The sequence below is a fragment of the Camelus dromedarius genome, chromosome 29 (assembly GCF_036321535.1).
Source record: "Camelus dromedarius isolate mCamDro1 chromosome 29, mCamDro1.pat, whole genome shotgun sequence".
Classification (NCBI taxonomy): Eukaryota; Metazoa; Chordata; class Mammalia; order Artiodactyla; family Camelidae; genus Camelus; species Camelus dromedarius.
The window spans coordinates 9,149,643-9,159,686 of NC_087464.1; positions in this window are offsets into that span (position 1 = coordinate 9,149,643).

Consider the following 10,044-nt stretch of genomic DNA (forward strand, 5'->3'; position numbering starts at 1 on the left):
CTCTATTTAAGTCTTCTTTCCTTCCAGCTAGATTCTTTTTTTCTTTAACTCTTCCTGTAATTAATGATGTGAGATTCTGGCCTCAAAACCCAAGCTTTTCTAGAGCAGGAACTTTTTCTTACTCATCCCATATCTTCAAAAACTAGCACTGTGTCTGGCCCAAAGTAAGCTCTCTATGAAAGCTAAAGGGTATATAGTAGGTGATCAATACATCTTCAATAGTAGGTTTTCAAGAGACGTCAAACATCTTGAATGCTTGTGGTAACTTTTCACAATTCTTCATAGAGTGTGGAGCCAAAATGAAATAGAATTTCCCTGTGTGATACGGCTTTTAATTCGGATAAGACTAGCCCATTCCTTCTAGGATATGCTACATTACTTTTAATGCAGCATAGGGTAGTGGTAGGATTTTGACGGCCTAGTTACCCTGCTCACTTACACCAAAATTAGAGAAATAAAGCTCTAGGTCTTTTTGTATAGGCTGCTCACTACCCATGCTGTGCTAGAAGAGTAGCTGTCAGACCGAGATGGAGGACTTCATCCCCAGTAAACTTATGCTAAGTCCATGGCCTACCCTGCTAGGATGTTTTAGGATTCTGCAGTCTATCACCGAAAAGAGACATTACCCTTTCTGCTTTTATTTTATTCTTAAATTTGTGAAGCCAGACATCCATGATCGTACTCCTACCATGGAAGAAAGAACTTTCATGGCTGGTTTTCTCTTTAAGCCCTCTTTTCCCACACAGTGAAGTCCTCTTGGCTCCTCCTCAGCATATGATCCTTGCCCCTGCGTCTAGAATTAACCCCCATCCTTGAAAAGAGACTTTTCAGGAGCTTCATACTGAGGATCTGAGGATCAATTCACCCTATTTCATCCAGTTCTGATCTCCTGGACTTCTGATTCATTCCTTGGTACTCTGGTCCCTGGGTTGGTAATTAGTTTAGTCCATTAGTTGCATGAAGGCCATATAAGTGAATTAAACTAGGTTATGGGCAGGAACAAAGTAACCCCTATGACTGTCAATAACGCTCGCAAGTTTGTTTCACACTCAGGCAAAGTTCAAGAGTTCACTTCCAGACTGATTCCATCTCATAGCGTCACTGTTTCAACGTGTAATCACCACCGTCACCACAGGAAGAGAGAAAGTGCTGAAGCCCATACTTGCTCTTGGGTGCTGCCTCCCGGAAGTCACACAAGCCATTCCCCACGGGGTCAGCAGTCAGAACTTGGAAGAAGGCCCCTATCTACCAGCAGTGCCTTGGAAGAGGAAAATGACACCAGACTGGATGGGCACAGAATATTGTTTCTGCTGCAACTGTCTTGCGTTCCTTCTTTCCTCCTTCCCTCCAGGATAAAATTCCTCCGCAAACCAAGCACAGTGATGGGGACTCCACTTTTCTGATGCTTCCTGTCTGCCATAGCTCTTGTCGCCTCTTGGATTTCTCATTGACAAGCTCAAAATATCTCATATATCAATCAGGACTCCTGTTATAAATAACAGACAATTCCTCACACAGAGATTTAAGCAAGAAAGGGAATGTATCATCTCATGTAATAACATAGTTCAGGTGTAGATTTGGTTGCAAATTTACAGCTCAGACAATGTCATCAGGACTCATCTTCTTCTCTTGGGCTACATCTACCTCCACACTGGCTTCATTCTCAGACTCCACGCGTTAGGCACTGAGGATACAGACTCACATTGTCACAACATCAAGCCATGTTCTGGGGCAGAGGGAATTAGTGAGTCCAATTCCTACTCAGATCAATCAAAATTGCTCAGTGCTTGACTCCCCACTTCTGATTAACCAGCCCAACCAATTGCACATTCCTGAACCAACCACTGTCTCTCATCAGATCTGATGCTTTGATTGGCCAGGCCTGGGTCACATGGTATTCCCTGGAGTTAGATGTGGGCCTCTGCAGGGACCACATGCACATAAAATAAAGGTGTGGTAGATCCTCAAATGAAAACTTGGGCTGTTTGGGGAAAATGGGAGGTCATAGACACTGTCCACTAACCATCACTCACCTTTGTGTAAACCAGCCTCCAACAGCAGAGCTTACTGCCTGCCTGGCCTGAGACTCAGCTGTGACAGCCTTTGCCAGCTACCTGCTCCTCCTCCAGCCCCTGTGAGTGGATCTGCTCCCCAGGACCTGATTTCATCTCGGTAGGAGGTTTAATTCTAGGACAAATGACCACCCAATTCCACTATTCTCACCAACAGAAACTAGCCAGGCCTGATGTATCCTGACTTGAAAAGGGTCTTGTGTCCCACTGCTAAGCACCACCTTCAAGGTGAATAACAATCCTTCTTCATGCAACACGCTAAAAAAAAATCAATCCTTCAGCCCCAAATTTCACAACTATCCGATTTGCATTTCTCCATCTTATTTTATAAGGCTCTGGTGAGAGACTGTGCCCGTTGTCTTTCTGAAGTCCTTACACACTTCATCTTCCTGACTTGTAACTGTATCCCAAAAGGAAATGGGGTTATTCATCTGGCATGATTTATTCTCGGCAAATCCATCCTAGTTTCTAGGACTACCACTTCCTTTTGTCAAGGGCTCACAAACCATCCTCTTCATAATCCATTCTAGAATTTCACTCAGGATTGACATTAAGCTCACAGGTCTATAGTCTGCAAAATCCCCTTACCCATTCTCAAAAGCCAGGGCTGTGTGTGTCAGCCTCCTGTCTCTCAGCACCTCCTCCTCTTTATGAACGGCAGCTAATGGAGGATTTGCCTAATGTCTCTTAATGAGGCAGCGCAGAGCCAGGATTAGAATCCAGCTGACTGTGAGGGTCCAGTCGTTGCTTCTCCTTTTCAGCCATGACAATTTCTTCACCCTGTGTTTCCCTAAGATGAGGGCTCTCCACCAGAACCACCAAACGCAAGATTTTACAGAAATTGGTCACCTTCCCTCTCCATGTCCAATCTCTATCATGGTACATTTCTAGACCCCTCATCACTACATGAAATCATCTCGTTTGCTTGTCTATTGCTTTTTACCCCACACCAGTGCACAAGCTCTTACTGGTCCCTGTTGAATCCCCAGCAGCTAAAATATTGCCTGGAGTATAGTTGAGATTCCACAAATAATCGTTCACCCAATCGTGGAAGTTATGAGGTGAGCTGGCACACACTTTATCCCACCAGCTCAGAGACAGGGAGAATGAGCCTGCCACTGGCCCGTTGACTGGATGGGACTGTGTTCTCCCTGGAAAAACAAAGTTAAAGTTGAAATGCCAGGTATCTCTATCTCATGAGGTGAGTGAAGACTCCAGAAGGTTCTGAGAGGCAGAAGTGGGGTCCAGGTGGACTTCACTGAGGCCAACACACAAATCATTCAATGTCGGGATGACTTTCTTGACTCAAGAAATGAGAAGCTCCGGGACCCAGAGGATCTAGGCAGTGAGTATGATGAGAAATCACGAGCTGGTGTTGGGCGTGACCATAGCTTAATTTTGAACCTGAGGACCCCTCTCTCTGTCTTGGGTTTCTTATCCATAAAATGGAAATAGTGACAGTGATTATCACCTGGTGGGCTTATTAAAAGAACTAAATCAAATGTATGAGAAAAGACTCCAGCACATAGTATGCCCTCAGGAAATAACAGTCTCCTTGCTTCTTTTTCAAAACTTACATCAATTATGATGTTTTTGGCAGCAAGTAAACCCCTAACTAAAATGGGTTTATGCAACAAGAGTTCATTTTCCTCACATGACATGAGATTAGAGCAGGTGATCCAGGGCCCAGCTACCCAAGGTGGACTTGCATGAGACTCTGTCCACCTTCCCCACACAGGGACAAATCACCCTGAGGTCTTCCAGGACAACAGTTGAAAGGATAAAGAGGAAGGGTCTTCTTTTCTCTCCCTCCCTCTCTCTCTCTCTCTTTCAACCTTGGACAGTTCTTTCCCCCCTTTGATGTCCACCATCCCACCCCTAACTTCTCCACTCCCTGGAGGCTGATCTTCCTGGACCTGGGTAGCCTCCCTTGGCCTCTGGCTTCCAGATGTATTTGGCCCTCTCCCTGCCATGTCTCTCCTCTAGTGGTCTGCACGCCTCCCGGTGGGTGGCCCTTTCCCATAGCGAGAGCCAGTCTCTCTGGGCTCTGGTAACCAATCTCCACTTGCCCTTGCAGTCCTCAAGTGGTAATAACTACCCCACTGACTCGAGCCCCTTAACCATCCCCTGTAAGCTTCCCTTAACCCTGCTTGAATCTTTGTAAATAGAAGTGTATTAAATTCTCCTTAATTACCCTGTCTGAATGAGCCATCTGTTTCCTGCTGGGACCCTGACTGGTACAGAAAGAATAATCTTTCTCAAAAGCCAACTGAAGCTCCCATCCACCTTCTGCCTGGCCCCACCAATCAAGCAAACAAACAAACAAAAAGTCTTTCCTTCTGGTCTCACTCTAGGATTGGATCATGCAATGGAGCCTGGGAGAGCAAGTTATCTGATGTTTTATAGAGGTGGTTATCTGACATTTCCATGGGGTGGTTACTGGTTGACAACCAATAATGTCTGCCTCAAGGCTACTCTAACTCTTTAGCAAGAGCAGAAACAAGCGTGGGCAGAGTAGGAGAGAAAGGCCAGACAGGTGGTCCCTCACCAGGTTTCCTGGCAGCCAGCAGGTACTGTGGTTATGTTGGTAGTGAGTAGCAAGGAATTGCTCCAGAAGTGGGGAAAGGGGGACAACAGAAGTCTGCCAGCCACCTGCTACAGGCTCATGGGTGTCCCCGAAAATCACTAGCAATGAAGAGACCAGACTGTAGCTGAGAAATAAGAGGGACTTTCCCATCCTCATGAGCAAGCCCTGCTTTTCAAACTGAGGCCCAACAGAACAGTGTGTGTTGTTGATGTTATTTTGCCATGCATTCCTTCTTTTGGGTTCCCACACAGACAAAACGTTAAATTCTTTGCCCAGTGATGGAAAGTGCATCGCCAGCACTTGCACACATAACGCAACGTATGATGAGCTCTGAACCACCCTGAGCTGATGGAGATGTTGGTGGTAAATTAGGACCTGGAGGAGTGTTCAGGTGGCTGTCAAACCTGATCAGATGTGGTCCTGAGTGACTTTTTGCTTTGTATCATACACAGTGTCATATGTCTTTTTTGAATGGCCAGGATAAAAACCCACTCTGTTCTCCACTTTAGTAAGTAATTTTGCTGTTGTTATTAGTTTTTTTGTTTTGTTTTGTGTTTGTGTGTCTTTGGTTGGTTGGTTTTCTAGAAAAAGGGTCCTGGCTTTTAACCATATGAGAATGAAGAAGAAAAGTCTTAGTATAAAATAAGAATGTGTTTAGCCATTGAACACGTATTATCTGTCCAGCCAGCTTGGATGTTGCATGTTAACTTGATTTCCAAGTGTTTTTCCCCTTGGTTCATAAGCTTCTTATGACAGCAACCAAGATTGCTAAATATACACAATATATTATATGCGTTTATCTTCTCTATGAGTGTGCCATCTACTAAAACGCAAAGGCTGGGATTTCTGATCGTGTCCCCTGCTGTATCTCCAATACCTAGAATGGTACCTGGAACATAGTAGAGGCTCAGTAAACATTTGTTGAATGTAGGATTGTATTAGTGGATGCATGAATGGCTAAAGGTGACCTCTGACATTGCCTGCTGCCTGGAGTTCAGACAGCAACTTATCATCTCACTCCACCCTTTGCCAGGGAACATGCTTAGACTGTCTAGTGAAGACGTAAGAGGCCCAGGGCTTTTTTTGGGTGCCATCTGGGAATTTCCATATATCTGAGGTCCCTCAAGTCCCTGGAAGGAGAGATCTAGCCAACAGCTTCTCTATGTTGACAATCCTCAGATGTCAGCGTGATGCCTGAGCAAATGTATATATAGTCATCAGCAGCGAGGGCATCTCAGAATAGCCCTCTGGAACATCAACTTCTGCTAAGGGTGATGCTGCTCCTGACCAGAGCCTGGGAGCAGCCCACAGCCATATGTGACAAATCTGCAAGGCAGGTAACTGATCCTATTTTTTTTTCCAGAGGGGAGGGAATGTTTCAAAAACTAAGACAAGGAGTTAAACCTAGGAAGAACTGCCCATTCTGAGTTACAGAAGGAGGCGATGGTGAAGGAGAGAAGTCTATTTCTTCCCTACCACTGACTTCAGGAAGACTGGACAGATGTTCAGAACACCTGCAACTTCATATCACCTGCTGGGCCTGCATTCACACACTCTCTATCTTGGTGGACACACCATCATTCAGTGCTTAAAAGGGGTACTATCAAATGTTCTCCTTAGAAGCATCCTTCCTGTCTCTCACCCCCAAAGCCTCTTTCTAGTCAGCTCTCTCTGGAGCTCTGCATTGTGTAGCAGCAATCACTTTGGCGAAACCCAAAATTAGGTATTTAACAAGAGGATCCCAGTCTCTCCACGAGAAGGCTGACAGTAAATTTCCAATTTTTTATTAGATCAAAAGATTTCCCTCAAAAAATTATAAGATCAAAGACTGTCAGTTTTTTTCTCATGAACTCATTGCACTCTTGCACTCTTGAAAAATTAAGAACCCAAAGAACTTTTGTTTATGTAGGTTATATGTGTCAATACTTACAGAATTAGAAAATAAAATTGAGAAGTGTATTAAAAATATTAATTTTAAATCTATTTAAAAAAACCAAGATAAACCATTATATGTTAACATAAATAACACATTTTTAATGAAAGATAATATTTGGCAAAACAAAATAAAAATAATGAGAAGGGTAGGATTGTTGTCCATTTTTACAAATCTATTTAAAGTTTGACTTAATAAAAAACAGCTGGAACCATAAAAGTCCTAGAATCACCAAAGCATTACTGAAGAAAAAGAAAGAGGCTGGAGGAATAACTCTCCCAGACTTCAGACAATACTACAGAGCTACAGTAATCAAGACAGCATGGTATTGGTACAAAAACAGACATATGGACCAATGGAACAGAAAAGAGAGCCCAGAAATGAACCCACAAACTTTTGGTCAACTAATCTGTGACAAAGGCGGCAAGAATATACAATGGAATAAAGAAGGTCTCTTCAGCAAATGGTGTTGGGAAAACTGGACAACAGCATGTAAATCAATGAAGCTAGAACACTCCCTTACACCACACACAAAAATCAACTCAAAATGTATCAAAGACTTAAACATAAGACAAGATACAATAAACCTCCTAGAAGAAAATATAGGCAAAACATTATCTGACATACATCTCAAAAATGTTCTAGAACAGTCTACCCAAGCAATAGAAATAAAAGCAAGAATAAACAAATGGGACCTAATGAAAATTACAAGCTTCTGCACAACAAAGGAAACCATATGTAAAACAAAATGACAAACTACGGAATGGGAGAAAATTTTTGCAAATGAAACTGACAAAGGCTTGATCTCCATAATATATAAGCAGCTCACACGATTTAATAAGAAAAAAACAAACAACCCAGTCCAAAAATGGGCAGAAGACCTAAACAAGCAATTCTCCAATGAAGAAATACAAATGATCAGTAGGCACATGAAAAAATGCTCAATATCACTAATTATCAGAGAAATGCAAATCAAAACTACGATGAGGTATCACCTCACACCAGTCAGAATGGCCATCATTCAAAAGTCCACAAATGACAAATGCTGGAGAGGCTGTGGAGAAAAGGGAACCCTCCTACACTGCTGGTGGGAATGCAATTTGGTGCAGCCACTGTGGAAAACAGTATGGAGATTCCTCTAAAGACTAGGAATAGACTTACTATATGACCCAGGAATCCCGCTCCTGGGCATATATCCAGAAAGAACCCTAGTTCAAAATGACACCTGCACCCCAATGTTCATAACAACATTATTTACAATAGCCAAGACATGGAAACAGCCTAAATGTCCATCAACAGATGACTGGATAAAGAAGAAGTGGTATATTTATACAATGAAATACTACTCAGCCATAAAAACTGACAACATAACGCCATTTGCAGCAACATGGATGCTCCTGGAGAATGTCATTCTAAGTGAAGTCAGCCAGAAAGAGAAAGAAAAATACCATATGAGATCACTCATGTATGGAATCTAAAAAAGAAAAAAAAAACAAAAACAAACAAACAAAGCATAAATACAAAACAGAAACGGACTCATAGACATAGAATACAAACTTGTGGTTGCCAAGGGGGCGGAGGGTGGGAAGGGATAGACTGGGATTTCAAAATTGTAGAATAGATAAACAAGATTATACTGTATAGCACAGGGAAATATACACAAGATCTTATGTTAGCTCACAGAGAACAAAATGTGACAATGAATATACGTATGTTCATGTATAACTGAAAAATTGTGCTCTACACTAGAATTTGACACAATATTGTAAAATGATTATAAATCAATAAAAAAGTTTAAAAAATGTTTATATATAAAAAATAAAAACAATAAATAAATAAATAAAAAACAGCTGGATTCTCATATTTGTTTCTGCATTTTATGTAGTGTGACATCACACAGCTTGGAGCCTCTGGAAAGTCCCACTGTACACTCATGAGAAAATGAAAATTAAAAAGACAGAAAAGAAAAAAATAATCTTAGTATTATTATGAGAGTTATTTTGACCAATCCCCTTCTTATTTCCCTGGATCCCGTGTCTCCTTCCCCACTGAGGCTCTGGCTGAAATAAATGGGTGCTCCTCTCTGGTGGAAGACTGAAAAAATTCATTTTCTAAACTCAGTATCCTTTCTTTTCCTTAAAACAAGCAGATTATTTCCTCCTTGCTAGTTATAGTCATTTTGTTAAAATCAACACAAGTGTTCTACAGCACAGGTTGGAGGAGTCTCCCAGACACTGAGCATAAAAATTCCAGAAATATATTCTAATAGAATATGCCAATATCCACCGGTATTTGAAGCCAATGGTTTTCAAACTTACTTTAACCATTGACTATATTATTCAAGTGAAATAATATACAGGAGCTCATAAAGTCAACATAGGCAGAGATGCTCCAGTTGAAATAGGCTCACGGCCCCTGCTCAGCCTGTCTTTGTGTCTGTGTCCCAGCACTGCTCCCCCAAGACCCTCAGAGGGAATTCCAAGGATGCTCTGGGATGAGCAGAGCACAGTCTGAAAGCCAATGAGTCAAGCCATTGGACATCCCTCTGGGTCAACTTAACTTGTGTCCCAGGCTGCCTGTCAAAGCCTTGACCCACTTCCAATGTCCCCTATTCTACCCCAGATCCAAATCCATTTCTATGGCAACTCAGAAGAGTCAAAAAGTAGCCCCAAGAGCTAAAAATTAAAACAATAATGAGATACCATTTTATACTTGTCATGCTGGTAAATTTTTTATTTTTATTCAAGAAATAAAAATCTTTAAAGTAATGAGATTTCATTTAATACTCATTGTATTGGTAAAAATTTGTGTTCTATCATGTTAAATGTTAGAAAGAATGTGGAAAATAGGAGTATGCGGCTGGTGGAAGGGCAAACTGATACAAGTTTGGAGAGAAAGTTGCCACCATCTAGAGCAATGGGAAATGAACATCCCTTTAGTCCAAAGCTCTGTGTCTATCCATTCTCTCTGAACCCTAATATGTGAACACAAGAAGGTGTCCACTAAGGTATTTGTCATAAATTATTTGCAATAGCAAAAAAATGTGAAAAAGATTACGGTACATCAATGGGGAATATATAAGCAAACTGTGCTTTATTTATATGCTAGAATACTATGCAATATTTTAAATTAACTAAATCTGTATCTATCAAGGGTGGTTCTCAAAAAATAATAAATGGGAAAAAAGCAAGCAATCAAATTACTTCTAGTAGGTAACATTTATGTAAAACTTTAAATGCTAGAAAATACTCCATGTTATTTGTGGGTATTGACTGATATAAAAAAAGTATATAAAACTGCTGGAAGAATATGATGGTGTTTGTTTCTTGAGAGGGGAAAAGGGCTTTGGGACTGGGTGGAGTGTCAAAAAGGACTGTAACTTTGTAATGTTCTCTCTGATTGTGTGTGTGTGTGTGTGTGTGTGTATAAATGCAAAAAAAAATGTTAAAATG